This window comes from Adiantum capillus-veneris, chromosome 7 (genome assembly GCF_014529385.1).
Source record: "Adiantum capillus-veneris isolate H3 chromosome 7, ASM1452938v2, whole genome shotgun sequence".
In the NCBI taxonomy this organism is placed as follows: Eukaryota; Viridiplantae; Streptophyta; class Polypodiopsida; order Polypodiales; family Pteridaceae; genus Adiantum; species Adiantum capillus-veneris.
In genome coordinates, this window is record NC_140937.1 from 157,262,339 (window position 1) to 157,277,565 (window position 15,227).

General features: G+C 40.7%; 1 protein-coding gene and 1 pseudogene across 2 annotated transcripts in view; both read left to right on the top strand.

Moving 5' to 3' along the window:
• Positions 1 to 15,227, top strand: part of LOC147454897 (uncharacterized) — a 172,050-nt pseudogene that overhangs the window by 134,892 nt on the left and 21,931 nt on the right.
• The window catches only part of LOC147454898 (Calcium-binding EF-hand family protein), a 117,244-nt gene continuing 110,100 nt past the window's right edge, over positions 8,084 to 15,227 (top strand). The window contains exon 1 of one of the 2 annotated variants that reach the window (XM_086516715.1): positions 8,084 to 8,245. The gene's annotated coding sequence lies outside the window, so the exon portion shown is untranslated. The remainder of the gene's footprint in view (positions 8,246 to 15,227) is intronic. The other variant, XM_086516716.1, reaches the window with a different exon arrangement.

Below are 15,227 nucleotides of genomic sequence, written 5' to 3' on the forward strand. Positions count from 1 at the left end.
TTTGCAACATCATAAAAGATAGCCTCATGCACTTGTTCCTGCTCAGATAAGTCATAGATGGAGAATGTTTTTGGTATCTTATATACCAATATATTCTTGTCTAGTTTACTATTGAATTGTTGGGATTCTTTTCTTGGGAAATTTATGGATACCATCAAAATTGGGATTATACCAAAACCTTCTTTGTCGTGAAATTTAGTTGGCATGGTTCATTCACATGTGTGTCCAATGTTGCCAAAATTTGCCCATTCAAATGGCTCAAATAGATGTTCAAGAAAATGGCTTAGGGATATGATACTCATACTTTCCTTTACTTTCCAAAATACAATACTCCCGAATTAAAATACTATGGTCTAAATCCCTGCACATCCAAAGTTGTGGTTTCGACTTTAGTTAACATAGTAGTCTAGTGTTTGCTGCGGTTGCTGAGTCAAACCTCTTACTATGAGTTTTTGACACATCCCTATAGGAATGATTCTTCAAAATAGTCCTCAACTATATATCTCCAATCTTGGATCATTTACAATTGCTTCATTAATGGTCGTCCTAATATGACATCATAGATGGATTTTTTCCCCAAAGTTGCAAAGTGTATTGATAGTGAATGCCACACAAATTAACCATAGCATCCTTTAGTAATCCCAATTTTATCTCTATATGTTCATTTGCAAGTTGCTCCTTCATTCATGTTTTCCTAATCACATGTTTTTCCCAGGATTCCCAAACTTGCTTTTTGGTAATGGCAATTTCCACCCCACTATCCAAAAAGGCCATGGTTTTTACGCCATCAAATTACACATCTAAGGTGGTATTGCCCTCTTTATCCTCACAATAATCTTCAACCTTATTAAGTAGAACGGTTTTGTTGTTTTCCCTAGAGACTATTCTTGTTTGATTTCATGGACCTACTCTTCTCTTAGACCCTTTACTCCCATAGTCATTCCATGGGTTAGATTCAAATTTAAGAAATGTTCCCAAAGTTAACAAACATTTAATCTTTGTCAACATGAGTGAATTCAAGTTGTTTGTATCCAAATTCTCTTTGGTTTCCACTACCTTGGTTGTCTTGCGGACTAAGGATCTTTCTTCATGTTCACCTTACAATGGCAGGGCTTTTGAGTTTATTGATTTTTTTGTTCCCAAATTTCCATACAATGATTGCATGTTCACTTCCATTGGTAGATGTTCTAAGCATAACTCTTCAAATGGTGCATACTCTAAAGTCTGACTACCATCATTGGCATTTCTTACAGTCTCCCATAGATGGTTAGACAAGTCTCCCACTCCAGGGTGGGTTGTGTCTAGTCCATCCTTGGTATTAGGCACAATAAGAGTTAAGTTCTCCTATAGGCTCAGGTTCTTTTACTTCCTCGTCGCTCCTTTTTTCTCCCTTCCCTCTCGGTTTTGATTAGTGTTGATAGTCCTTTCTTTTATGCTCCCAAAAGTTATTGTGTAATTGAACCATCTTTTATGCTCCCAAAAGTTATTGTGTAATTGAACCATCTTTGATAAGCTTCAAGTTTAGCCTTTTCTAGCTTTGGTGGTGTTTCCATTTGTTTCCCATGTTCTACCTAGCTTGCAACCTTGCTTGACTAGTGTATAGTGCAACGCTCATTGGTCGAATACTTTGTCGATCAAGATTGAACCCGTTGCATGGTCGATGGATTCCCCATTCTTGTCTTGAATAGTGGTTTTGGCTTTTTTCCCTAGTAGTTTCTCTGCTTTCTTGCCTATGGCATGTTATTTCTTTTTCTTTTATTCTTTTTGTTTTGGGATGGTTGTTTGCCTTGATCTGAATTATTAACGTTCTCTTTCCCTTAGAGTTTTGGCAAGGGTATTGTTTTCTCATTGTTTGATGATCCTAATGGAATTATCTCTACCATGTTAGCAATGAACCTGCTGAAATTATCCCCACCATCTTAACAATGGTTTTACCCTTATTATTATGGTTTTTAGGACATTCATATGAAAAGTGTCCACCTTTCTTACAACAATCATGACAACAAACTATTGGGGGAACTAAGTTTTTATTTGGATGAGGACATTCGTTCTTCCAAGGGTTCTTGACTCCACAATAGTGATAGTTGCATTTTCCCCTTGTGTTTTGGTTGTGGCTATTGCCTTACCATTGGTTGTTTTACCCGTTGATTTGCAATGAAGTACACTGGGACAAATTTTGACAAATTTTATCCCCTACATAGATTGATATTGGCACTATGACTTGCTCATTCACAAGCTCATCTAGTTGCATAAACTTAATGGGAATAACATTGTTTCCTAGTAAATGGGGTAGTTGACCTAACACAAGTTGAGGTCTTGTCAAGCCCATTGCAATTTTTTGCAATGTGGCATTAGTTGTTTTTGATACCTATACATACGTTGCCCTTGGGGTCTCATTGGCACATACTCTACATTCCTCGTAAATGTAGGCCCATATTAGCACTCATGGGTGTCATGATTAGCCCATTTTTGTTCCACAGCGCACAAATTTTTCTTGGGTTGGCTTATAGGTTGACCAACTGGTGGCCCTTGTCTCATTGCCCTCAATGGTAATTGTCTGTGTATTCCAGTCAACATTTGATTTAGTTTCTACATCAATTCCTCATAGCTTTTTGTGAGAGATAGAGGTGTAACTACTAGACCTACTTGTGTGTAGCTACTGTCCATTCACTTTTGACATAACTCTTGTTCTCTTCTTTGCTAGAAATCTCATAGTTATCCGTACATCAATCGGATCCAATATGCAACATTTTTAAGTCATATGTTTGAGGTTTTACAGAGTAGCATGGAGTGTTTTATTCAGTAGCCACCATGATGACATAATCTCACACAATCTCACCTTGTTTTGATTTGAAACTGCAATCTGTTCTAGATTCTAATCTTAGAAAAGGTACGTACAAATCTTTAAACAAATGTTTTTAGATCTGTTATGCTTCCATTTTCCAAAGTTTGAAACCATATCAATGCTTTCCATTCAAGCTCATTCCAAAACCCTTATATTGCGTATAAAAATCACTCACTTTATTGGTGTGCACTATTTGTTTAACGCTTGCTTGATGGTCATACAACCTTTCGCTTCCACTATATTTCTTGACCCATTTTTGGAAATTTGTAGGTCTAATCATTTTTGAGTCAATTCCTGCTTTCCTAGAGGCGGTTTTAGGCGTCAGTAGGTCCAAATCATGGAACAAAGGATCAATAGGCTATGTCACTCTTAGCTCTTTAGCCAAACTTCCACCATTTTTGTCCGGTTTGGAGGTACGTACACCCTGTTCATTCAATCGTGTTGTGAGAGTAAATAAATCTCGATGTTCATTGTAGTGTTGTGTTTGCTAGATCCCTATTCTGCATAGGTGCTCGCAAAGGAGACATGTGAAGCTAATGCACTGGTTTTCTCTTCGTTAGGTAGCCTTTGCTTCATTGACATGCCTTGGTATTTTGTTTCTTCAATCTCGTGGTCCCTCATCAAATTGAATATACTATTCCATGTATCCCTGAATGAGTATTTTAGGATTAATGTCCCTACATCCAACTTGAAAACATAAATGATCGATTTTATTGTCTTCAAGATTTTTTGGCTAAGCATTTCAGGCCATCAAAATTTTAGTTGAGCTACTGTTGTTCCATTTAGATATCCCCAAGTTTTCATCATCCATGCTTTGCTTTTTGGTTGCTCCTTCATTTGACAACTCATATCCTACTAATTCGATGGAAGAAGGAGCTTCCTTGACTTCACTCTGTTGTTTTTGGAGCTAGCACTTGCCCCTAGCCATCGACATTCTCATAGTTTTTTGCTTTCAAGAATCAAGTATCATTAAGGTCCATGAAATAATCTTCGTGTTGTTAAGTCAACAAGTGTTTTTGAAACTCAATTTCATGGTCATGAATTTTGACCACATATGCATTCAAGGGCCTATGTAAATATGAGCCCCATGTTTATTTTTCTTGTAAAACTCAATGACACTTAAATATCTCCTCGTATTGTCAGGTCGAGAGTTTTTCGACTTAGAATCCATCTTTGAAGTGGTGTCAGAGTACATCTCAAGGCTTTCCTCAAGGATTGTTGAAAACTTATCCCCTTGGTTGACACCCTCCTCAGTGATGCTCAACTCTCATGATCTCCGATTGACCCTTGGTGGCCTAGTACCCAGTTTGATCTGAGGTACATAAATATGCAATTAACTACTAAATTGTAATGCTAACCTGGTTTTCTTTGATAACCAAGTTTTTTTCAATCCGTAGCTATCTTCAAGCTTTAGTACACTGTTAATAAGAATACAATTTAGTAGTGTTGAAGCTTCATATACAAATTCTATATGTGATCCATCTTTGGGCAAAAAGTTCCCTGATCCAGGTGGCTTGAAATTTGCAACAACCCCTTTTTGACCTAGAATATTGTTTTGGCTATAACTTGACTTCTAGTGGGTATTTCTTGTCCAATCCAGGAGATCTGGAAAGTACTTAAGGAGCTCTACAAATTCTATCAAGTCACACACCCACCTTATGAGCAAAAGTTTGGTATCACCCTAGAGTTATGGATCTCCTATGAGAGTTTTGACTTGACACACTTGTTTCTTATGTCAAGTATAGTACCCTGGTCAAGTTTGGTCAAATTTGAATTCCTATAAGTTGCCCAAAAGGCTGATTTTCAAATTGATCGATAGCCCGAGTTCAGGTTTTGGTCCATGTTAATGGTCAAAAGATCCAAATTTGATTTTGACTTGAACTATGGGCTTTGCTAAGCATATGTATATGCTCTATACCCAGGGCTTTGATGAGTATTGTGATACTAGACTTTCGTCCCTTAGCCAAACTTAACAGTTTGATTTTTCTCTACTTTACAAGACTAATGGTACCTTGTGCAATTAGGACTTAGTTCAATGCAATTTTGTTAATTTCTTGGTTAGTTTCCATTTTTTCTTTTCTAATTTTGCTATGTTGGTCACTTTTTCAATGCTTGAATTGGTCAAAAATCATTGATAAATTTGATGTGTACAAGCAAATGGTATGAAAAAATTCTAGTTTTTCCCTTGTAGTTCAGTATCATGATATTGATCTACATCATAAATTTTTTAGATTTGATGTTTTTTGGTGTTTCGTGGCCCTCTACATAATGGTTTTACAGCTTTGCTTGGTCCCAAATTTCAAGCAAATCATACACAACACACTTTAAATCTAGTTGTCAAATAATTCTTTGAAATGCACGTTGGCTTATGTTGATGATTTGAAATGGATTTAAAGGTGATTCACACCTATAAATAAGCTTACTTACTCTACTCCTAGTGCAAAACGATGACAAGGTGGATGCCAAAAAAATCAAATGAACCTTTAATGCACTTTTCAACTCAGTAAATAGGCCCCACTCAACTAGGAATCCAAGAGTCTATCCCATTGATCTCAATCCTTCTCAATATGTTTTTGGCTGATACCCAAATATCTTTAAATAGACAATTAAGCCAATGACTATCTATGTGTGAAAGAAGGATTACTCTAGAATTACCTAGAGGAATATTTCTTTAAAGAGGAATAACATCATGTCAATGTTTTCTCTAGCTTAGGGGCAACATTCCCCACAAGGACACTAAATGTTAAATGTTTTTTCGACCAGTTCTAATTTTTTTTGGAGGATTGGAGAAAACCTCACATTAATTATCAATGCACGGGGCATTTTGACATGGCTAGGGCATGCAAGCAATAAGGATGTGTCAGATCCTTGGAAAACAATTTTAATGCAAACAACAATCTATGCTCTCACTCAAGTGATTCCCAAATCACGAAAGGCAAGATTCACACAAATAATCAATCTCTACCAATTCCATGGGCAAAAGGTATCCAAATGCAACCAAACTCATAAGAACGATTAAAAGGACCAAGACGGCTAATCCTGTGATTTCAAGTCATCTTAACAGCATGTGGTCACAAAAAAAAGATACTAGACTCTATCCTAATTTTGACATACCAAAATCATCATTTGGGATATCAATGGCTTAGGAATGAAGAGAGATGGTTTATGCCATTGATGGTCTGTTAAACTGATATCTAATTGTCAAGATATGGCATCAAACGGCTTGTAGGTGCTCGTCAATAAACCTACAAAATAGCATGAGAGACTAACGTTAATTCAAAGAGCCTTCACTTGAAAATGCATAGAAGCAGTCAAAATTGAAATGCGACAACCAGCGAGGGAGTAAGAAGCACATAGAGATGCACATAAACAAACACAAGTGTCATACGCTCAACACATTTTTCTCGTGAAAAAATGCTTATCCAAAATGGTTACAAAAGTGACCTTTATACTTGGATCAAAGTTTACGAATTTGTTCCATAGCCAAAAGTGGCTTACAATGGACACAAACTGACATTAGAGGTGAGAATTACAATCTCGAAGCTTGTAGCCCCAACTTAATTATCAATGGTTCATAACATATCCACAATAATAAAAGCTATATAAGTTGGGTGGACGATGGACCAACTGTTGGAATCATAAAATAATGTGAAGGATACTTGGAAGGCTACAAAATGCCTCTTGATAATCTGCTAAGCTGTACTGGTTAGTTTGCTGCTAACATGGCCAAGTTCCCTAGCCACTATAAGCTTGCAAATTATCATATGTGCATCTAAGAAGACAACACATTCTACGACATTGGCTTTGTGAATGTTTTGCAGCCAATATAGTACTCCTACATGCTTAGTAATGGCCAAATAGTTTCTAAGCAAAACCTGATTGACCATCTACAAAAAAATATAATCTTACAATTTTCGTACCCTCAAACTTGTAGGAGAACTACCTTAAAGAGATCAAGAGAACCAAAGTTCTTCCTGTCTTAGTGAAATTGCATGAACAATGAGAAAACAAATTCCAAGGATGAAGAAAGCAACTATTCAGATGGAGAAAACAAACAAATCTCCCGTATATTTTAGCAATTCAAAGGTGAAGAAAAAATCTACAACATTTGGAAGTAGAAGGAAGGCAAGAGGTTCTTTTTAACCATAGTTAAGGTTGAGGAGTGAATCCAGATTTTCAAGTACTATGTAGTGGCAACTTGCTACCTCTATCATTGTGTAGGAGCCTAGAAAATACAGATGTTACCTTGAGATTTTGCTGGAAACATGTAAGAAAGAAAGTCTAACAAGGGGGCTTGGAAATTAGGGCCCATGACCCTCATGTACATTGTCTCAAAAAACTGCTTGTGGTCTAGCTCTATGCGCTCACATGGACCCGTCACCAAACAGGGAGTGGGAATGAAAGAGCGCTCCAAAACCTACTGCCAAAATCTTTGCATGCATCAAAGCCCTCAAAGGGGCACAACGGAGGTTGAAGGAACCCACAACCCTTACTGTGTGCTCCAAGTAGCTCTCCCGAAAAACCCTACACACAGCTTGTGTCTTTGTGTGCTCACGTGGACACGTAGAGAGAGAGAGAGAGAGAGAGAGAGAGAGAGAGAGAGAGAGAGAGAGAGAGAGAGAGAGAGAGAGAGGCTTGGGCGGCAAGGCAGAGAGAGAAACTGAAAGAGAAAAAATGCAAAACAAGACAAAAAACCTCTTGAAAGCTCAAGGAGTGCCACGTGGTATCCCCCTTTACGAGTATAGAAAACACACTTTGTTGGGAGGCATCAAGGGAGATCACATCAATATTTTTAACTAGCTAAAATTGCAACATCTAGACAAGATATGGCGCTTTGTTGACGCGTGGCAAGGGGGGACCTGAATCGCTCCACCCATTATCTATAAATACCTTCACATGCTTCAACTTTTACTTTGAAAACTGGGAGAGTTGTAAATGTGCCCTTATTTTCTTTGGTTAGGAAATGTTTTTGGCAAAAGCCTTGGCTGGAAGACGGAACTCTAATCAAATATCAACTGATCAAACTGTAGTGGCATAAGGAAAAGTTTCACGCCTGTGAGAGTTTTGGAACATGTTATCGGCTACTCCCTGTTGTAGAGGTGCTTCTTAGGGTGTTTACACATCGGCCAGCGCTTGCCCATCCCCTTTCGAGAAGGGCGGGCAACCCTTTACACACCTAGAGACCAAGCTTTTCTTTAAATTTTAAATCTGCCATCAAGAGTGCGTAGCCTATTAGCGTACACACCCGGTTTGTAAACACCCTTAAGGCTTAGGTGGCCACCCTCTAGTCTAGCGACGCACATTGGGAAGCTATGAGCATGCAGATAAAGGTGCTTTTGATCTGGTGTTTGTGACGCGCTGCAGGGGACTCGATCAGCCTGGGATATCTGGCTCGAGCAGGTTCTCTCTCTCTCTCTCTCTCTCTCTAAACTAAAGAGTCTTACAAGAAGAAGGGAACATAGCTTTTCTTTCTTCATGTAAATATCTTACGTTTGTTTTAGCTGCTCTTAGAATACATGCATACATACATACGCACGCATATACAAAGGCCCTCAACATGATCACAACAGTGGAGATCAACTGCAAAGTTTGGCTGGCTTTAACCGGATTGAATTAAAGACTGGATACCAGTCCAGCCAGCAAGTGTGCTCTGTCAGAGATCTCTCTGTCTTTATGAGTTCTTAATCATATTTTTGATTTGATTAATACTCTGGCTACTTTCAAGTGAATGATGCATCACGTCTTTCCTTAAAGATTTGAGCACAACCACAAAGAAGCCCTCTCTACCCAAACTATTTAGGAGATGACCCTTGACCTTGAGACTCGAGAGGCTAGTCTTTTGAGTCTTGTCTTGGGTAGTGCTTGGATTTTGTCTCAATGTAGCGGCCCTCTGTAAAGAGTGCCTTTTTTTTTGGGTACTATTGATCTAACGTGGAGAAGCTTGTGCCCATGGCATTGGATTAGGATGACCAATTATGGTGGACATAAAGGGGGCTTTTAGGTGTTGTGGACATAAATGTTGAAGACAACTGCTTCATCAACACTTCTGTGTGATTTGCGGGCCCAGCCGTACAACTCCACGTTTTACGCTACTACCACGTCCTCAATCTTTACACTTTTCCTTTATTTGGGGTATAGGGCCCCTTGGTCACTCTATTAAAAATCCTAACCCTCTGTTTTCCACATCACTAACTCGAGACATACTCCCCTCTTTAAAGAAGAGTAACCACCCTCAATTACGCCTCCAAAACAAAAAAAGGACAAAAACTAGCTCCTTAGATATTGACTCTATGTACCCATGCACTAGATTGCACACATCCAGTACATGCACAAAGACGACATTCACATCACATTCACATCATTATCCCTGTTGAGATCTCAGATGAGAACACGATCATTATCAACTATTTAGCAATCTTATCTAGACAGTGCTGATCTTTTCACAGATGTCTTGATTTACTGAATCTTGTTACTATTACATTCACATCACTTGTCAGATGTTGTTGTAGTCGTTTCATCTTTTTGACATGTACTCGAACAGTACACACATGAGAGAGCACATGACACGAGTTCATTTTAGGAATTCCCCATCTTTTTATAAAGCCATTCAACAAAATATCGTCAGCCCGTCAGTATCCCTAAAATCTCATGGAGAAATTACTGATTTTATTCTATTTAGGAAACCTGGACAGGGGTGGAGTGGCTCCCCTCTTGTGCAGTCACCACCACACTAGAGTGAATGTGCTGATTCATTAGTCACTTATGGAATCGGTGCTAAACCCAAAGCCTCAAGGTAAAGCTCTAGTATTTGAGGAGAATCTGCTAAGTCCTCCTATCACAAACGGGAGTGCATAACAATATTAAATATACTATGATAAATAGACTTTATCATTTATTGTTGAAGCCAACTGAGATACAGAGAAAGAGAGGAAAAATATTGACACAATAGTAGGGAGTGTCACAAAGTGATGACGTGGCGGACAGTAGAAACCCTAATTTCCGGAAATCGCGGAGGCTGAAAAATAAATAAATAATTTTTTTTTATAAAAAAAAATGATGAACGACGCGAATTTTGCTTTAAAAAAAAAAAAAAGAGAAAAGACTCTCTAAGAGAAAGAGAGAACTGATGCTTTTTATTTTAAAAGCTTTTGGGGCTCTGCTTTTGAGCATCCCTTGTATCTTTAAATAAGTGGTGAGGGCTTCACTTCTCAGAGCATCTGGACGCAGAGTCTGAGAGTGAAACCCTAGCCACTCTCTTGTACTTTGATTTGATTAATATAAAAAGAAATACCGAAAGGGACGCCAGTCTTTGGGGCCAATATCTATTATCTCTAGGCACGGAACTCCGCCGGGCAAGTGTACATCTATTGTGATATGTGACTTGTTTTGAAGTGGTTATTTGGTGCTGTCGCGGTTGATTCTTGACTTGGAGTGTCCAAGTCTGTTACAGTGGTATCAGAGCACGGCCGATTTCTCTTCTACGGGAAATCCGATCCCCAAATTTTTTTTCCGCGGCACCTATGGCTTCACGCAAGGATCAGTCGACTCCCTCTGCATCTGGAGATGCGGGCAGGGATCACAACGAAGATTCCGGCAGAGAGTATGGTCCGCCTTGGCCTACTCAGGCGGAGCGGCGAGAGATGGAGCGTCGCCAGTTGATCGGCGATGCAACAAAGATGATGCTCAATTTTGCCAAGGACCCGAAGATAGCAAAATATATGAACCAGACCTCTTTGGAAGAGGTATAGACGGAGTGGCACAGAACCACAACACCACTCCCGAAACCCGCTCTCAAGAAACCTTCTACTTCCAAGAAAATATACGGAGAAGGAACTGGAGAACATGGTTGATGCACGGATTGCTAAGCTTTTTGACGCGCAAAAGAAAGCCAAAAAGCACGGCAAAAAGCAGAAGAAAAGCACTGACTTTCCAGGTTATTTGGGTCGTCAGTCAACTTTTGACAAGGCAAAGAAACAGAAGAAGCGTGTCAAGTTTGAAGGCTTACTCAGTTCTTCTTCTTCTTCTTTTGACAGTTCTTCTAGCTCTTCAGACTTGAGCGAAGAAGACAGAAAAAAGCAAAAAGCGAAGCAAGACACAAAGCTTCGGAAAGGGCAAGAAAAAGGCAAAGAAGGCTACATCTCGCCCAGAGATTGACAGTTCTATTGAGGACTCGTCTACAGACAGGTCAGATTCCGATGACGGAAAGTTTTATGCGAACAAGAAGAATTTTTACAAAGCTAACGAGTATGACTTTCTCGAAGATAAAAGCAAGAAAGTCCGAGAGTTTAAGGAAGGTGGCCACTCGATCAAGTTTGATACTTTTTCAGGATACTCAGATGCTTGGAAGGCTTTGTCTTTTATATAGCAGTTTGACATCGCCTTCGCGGGAAGACGCTATTCAGAGCACTCCAAGATTCGGAGAGCTGCCTCTTACTTTGAGAGGAATGCTCGTACTTGGTGGTCCACGCTTCTTTTAAACAAGACTGCGCCAGTTAAATGACTGAAATTTAAGAAGCTTTTTATTTCTTCTTGGTTGATGCAAGAATATGAACGAGATATACGAGCTGCTTGGAACCATCTTTGGATGACCAAGAAAGATACAATCAACACTTATTGTGAAAGATTCTGGAGCTCTTTTCTACCCGCCTCTTCATTCAAGAAGATCTCATTGAGAGAACAGATTGAGCGGTTTACCTTGGGTCTACCTACAGAGATCCGAGATCACTGCTTGGAACAGAAGTCAGCTTCTATTCAGGAGTTGATGAGTCATGCGAAGCGGGGCTTTGCCATTCACTCTGGCAGTTTGACCTACCCCACAGATGAGGCCATGACACAACGAGCCGAACAGACTTCTGGGAATGAAAGTAGAAAGAAAAAGAGCAACCCAGAGAAAAAGGATGCACGACCTAAGCTTACTCCTGAGGAGAGAGCTCGCTTCATCAGAGAGGGGAAGTGCTTTGGATGCGGGGAAGAGGGACATATCTCCGCGAAGTGCCCTAATAAGGCACAGAAAGAACAGAATGATAAAGAACGACGATAGGCCTGAGAGTTCGAGAGCAGCCAAGGAGCGTGGCAGAAAAGGCAGATAGAAAAGCAGAACTGGTACCACATGGCGTGGGACTTGCACCGAATCAAATGAATGAAAGTACAAACTTTGCCACTTTTTGGGGCAAAGTGAAGGATCAGGAAGCTCTTTTGAAGGAGCCAAGGCCAACTTCTTTTCACTTGGAATTGACGGCTCGATTTGGAATTACGCCCGACAGACTGACGCCACAGGCGGAGGTAGTTTGACTGGCACACGGAAGGGATGTTGCCATTACACCGAGCATTGGCAAACTTCGTTTGCAATGACAGGGGTGTTCAGGGCACGCGAGTGACATTCTACTCAGGATCCCTTGGTACCACAAGAACTACGCCGTGGTTGACTACCGGGCCGAGAAAGCGACTTTGATAAATGAAGGGCTTAGAGATTGTACTTGATGAACTTCAGTTTCTTACTCATTCTTTTGGGAGAGAACTTAACGATGGATAAAGGTTGAATATGTTTTGACCTGATCAAAAGAACGCCAAGATTTTTCTCCACACTCATGCCGATTGCTTTTCAGAGGGCCTGAAGATCAAACCATTGATGTGATACCTAGAAGCACGCCACCGAACCGGCCACCTTACCGTGTGAGCCGAGTACAGAATCAAAAGATTATGAACCCAGTGAAAGACCTCTTGGAAAAGGGTCTTGTCCAGCCTAGTACTTCACCGTATTGCTCTCCAGTGTTGTTGGTTTTGAAGAAAGACGGATCTTGGAGAATGTGCATCGATTATAGCACTCTCAACGAAATCACCATCAAGAACAGATTTCCGACTCCTAGGATCGATGATATACTCGACAGGTTACAGGAATCCTCGTGCTTTAGCAGGATTGACTTAAAGAGTGGATATCATCAGATCCGAATCGCGTCGGGAGACGTCTACATGGCAGCCTTTCGGAAGACTTTTGGGTTATTTGAGTTTTTGGTGATGCCTTTTGGCTTAACCAATGCTCTTGCGACATTTAACCGGATGATGGATAGGATTTTTCGAGAGTACAGGCTATTTGTTGGCACTTTCTTTGATGATATCATTGTTTTCTCCAAGAATGAAGCAGAACACAGAGATCTTATGCTTCAGAGATACATTATTTTTTGGGACACTTTGTCTCAGCAAAACAAGAGTGCAAATGGATTCGGCCAAGATAGACACTATGCGTGATTGGCCCGATTTGAGGAATGTCCATGAAGTTAGAAGCTTCTTGGGATTGTGTTCGTACTACAGGCGGTTCATACGAAAGTTTGCAGAGGTTGCTTCCCCTTTGCATATCTTGACACAGAAAGGAGTACCTTTCTCGTGGGGACCCACAGAGGTGACTGCCTTTCAGACATTGAAAGAGAAATTGACTACAGGACCAGATTTGACTTTGCCGGACTTGCAGAAGTCATTTGAAGTATTTTGTGATGCTTGTGGTCGTAGTCTGGGTGCGGTCTTGAGGCAAGAAGGCCATGTCATTGCTTACGAGAGCCGATTGTTCTCTAGACAGCACATATATATGAGAAAGAGCTTTTGGCAGTGATCCATGCTCTTACTCAGTGGCGGCACTACCTACTCGGAGCGGATTTTACTGTCTTTACAGACCATCAGAGTTTGCGCTACTTCTTGTCACAGAAGCAACTTTCGGAAAAGCAGATGCGGTGGGCGAACTTCTTGTCACAGTTTCACTTCCAGATTGTCCATGTGCAAGGACAGAAGAATGTGGTGGCAGATGCTTTGTCTCGGAAGCCGTTGGTTCTGGCTATTTCCGCGATACATCATAGGAGCTTCGAGGATATGGTCGATCAGTATGCCACAGATGCAGATTTTGCAGATATTGTCACACAGATACGGGATGGGGAGACAGTAGTTGGATACTCCGTTCGGGAAGGCTACTTGATGAAAAAGACTACGTTGTGCGTTACACAACCGTTAAGGGAAAAGGTTATGGCTGAATGTCACTGTCCACATTTTACAAGTCACCGCGGCATTGCTACCACCATGAAGGGGGTAGAGAGATACTTCTTTGGGCCGAGACTCAAAAAGGATGTGGAAGAGTTTGTGCGCAGTTGCTTAGTATGCCAGAAGGTCAATTTTGACAGGCATAAGGCACAAGGATTGTTAAAGCCTTTACCCATATCCACCCACCCCTGGAAAAGTATTGAAATGGATTTCATTTTTGATCTCCCGAGAACACAGAATGATCACGATGATTTTCCGATTACATGGCGCGTCTGAGACGATTGTCTTCGACAGAGACCCCAGATTTATGAAGAGTTTGTGCGCAGTTGCTTAGTATGCCAGAAGGTCAATTTTGACAGGCATAAGGCACAAGGATTGTTAAAGCCTTTACCCATATCCACCCACCCCTGGAAAAGTATTGAAATGGATTTCATTTTTGATCTCCCGAGAACACAGAATGATCACGATGATTTTCCGATTACATGGCGCGTCTGAGACGATTGTCTTCGACAGAGACCCCAGATTTATGAGTTTGTTTTGGAAGGCAATTTGGGAGAACATTGGCACGTAGTAGCAGTTCTCGTCATCGTTCCCCACTTGTAGACTGACGGGCAATTTGAGATTGCCAATTCAGTGATTTTAGATTTATTGAAGTCTTGTATCTCGGATCAGAAGACTCAATGGAAAAAGAACTTACCTTTGGTGGAATTTGCCTACAATAACACGATACACTCTTCGACGGGGAAGACGCCATGTGAGATTGTTGAAAGTGCTGTGAAGGTTCCATCCTTCCTGAGCACGAAGATTAGATATTTGAAGCGGATGAATATTCGCGAGATTTGGATACGGCTTTTGCCAAGGTTCGCGAGACTTTGCAGGAGTCTCAAGAACGACAGAAAAAGGCAGCGGATTGCCATCGTCGCGACTTGAAATTGAAGGAGGATGATTGGGTGCTCTTACGTTTTGAGAAGGCACGCCTACGAAAGAAAAAGGGAAAGGAGAGGCTTTTTCCAAAGCTTAGTATGCGATACTACGGACCTTTCCAGATCACTGACAAGATAAATGATGTCTCCTTCCGATTGAAACTGCCAGATACTTGGAGGATTCACAATGCATTGCATGTGAGTCTCTTGAAACCTGTTAAGGGTGATGTGCTTGATGATGGGGAGCCTGATGAGCAACCCGAAGTGGAAGAAAACGAGGAGATCCTTGTTCTTGAACAGATTTTGGCACATAACGATACGAAGAAAGGTAAAGTCCGAAGGCGGTTCTTGGTTAAGTTCAAGAACTTTCCTGCATTTGATGCGAAGTGGATGGAGGAGGATGACCTAGCAGATACTCCTCGGATTGTGAAACTTTA